At 40.4% G+C, this 1293-nt stretch overlaps 1 protein-coding gene across 1 annotated transcript in view; it reads right to left on the reverse strand.

Annotated features, from left to right (window-relative positions):
• LOC119589047 (band 7 protein AGAP004871-like) overlaps positions 1-1293 on the reverse strand; it is a gene marked incomplete at its 5' end in the record, with an annotated part of 109034 nt that overhangs the window by 11471 nt on the left and 96270 nt on the right.

A 1293-nucleotide genomic window follows, 5' to 3' on the forward strand; every position in this document is an offset into this window, starting at 1 on the left:
GGTTAGGTAGGTGTCTTTAGGGATTTTTAAAGAATGCGAAGGATATGCTAGCGGAGGCAAGGGAGGGCTATGAGCCGAGCTAATGGGGCTACTAAGGGCAGGTCTGGCTCATCATATTGACTGGGAATGACGTAATCCGGTAAGATTGTCGATAACCAATGACTTCGGGACCAACTGGATAACGAATGAGGGAGTAATGGGAGGCTAGGATAGAATTTCCTTTCTGAACAGGACAGCCCAATTCGGCAGTGTGCTTTTTTTTTATTGCAGATTAAAGGGGAGGAAGTGAGAGAAAAGGGGACTGAGAAATGGTCCAGCGAAATCCACTGGTTGATGGAGCAGCATAGTGCGAAGCAATGGAGATGAAGCAACGCGCGTGAAGGAACAAATCAGAGTTGCATTTATTTTAGTTGAAGCAGAGTGCATTATGAACTCAAGTTTCTATCTGACTTTATGATGACTAAGGACATGGTGATAAGAAGCTTATTCATGTGAATATATCTTACATTGTGCTAATATCTGTGATATTTGAAGATTAATCAGTTACAGGAGAATTTACTATGTCGAAGGTAGATGATCTGGTGAATCTATATCTATAACGATCGATTAATGTTATCAACATACAAGTGTACATGCAGTTTAGTCTTCCAAAAAGCCTCGGTGTTTTATCTACGTTGAGATTATGGAAAGATGCAAGGCAGATAAAAGAGAAACGACGCACAGCAGCCAGGGTTACAGTATGAAATGTGTTGTATATAATCCTTACTCACTAAGTATACAGTTAATCGTAAAAAAATAAGACATGACTTACCGTACACGGCAACTATCGTGTATTTTATGATTAGTGAGTAAAAGCCGTGGAAACTACTTCGATCAGTTTCAAGACCACGAAAGAAGTTAAGCAATACTGCCTTGAACCTTCTCGAAATAATCCCCAAGGCTCCGAGACGCTGATCATAAAATATACAGATAGCCAGCGTCAGAACCGTACGTCATTCGACGCAAAGTAGCCGAAGCAAAGGTTATGTTTTGGGCGTTAGTGTGTGAGATCTGCATCAGAGGTTATCTCTGGGGCAAGGGCGACTTGGAGCGTTAAGAATCCTGACGACAAACTACGGGAGTTAAGCGTATATTTTTCTTGAGACTACGACCTCGCATTATTTATTTATAGAAGAACATTTACCTGTTGTAAGTTTTTGATTAAAATAACGTATTGCAACCAGCAGCTAATATCTATAAAAGGCCAGATACCACTCTAGAAATCGCCGTCCTTGAAAAAAAAACATCTAATTT

The sequence above is a fragment of the Penaeus monodon genome, chromosome 25, assembly GCF_015228065.2.
Source record: "Penaeus monodon isolate SGIC_2016 chromosome 25, NSTDA_Pmon_1, whole genome shotgun sequence".
NCBI classification, from domain to species: Eukaryota; Metazoa; Arthropoda; class Malacostraca; order Decapoda; family Penaeidae; genus Penaeus; species Penaeus monodon.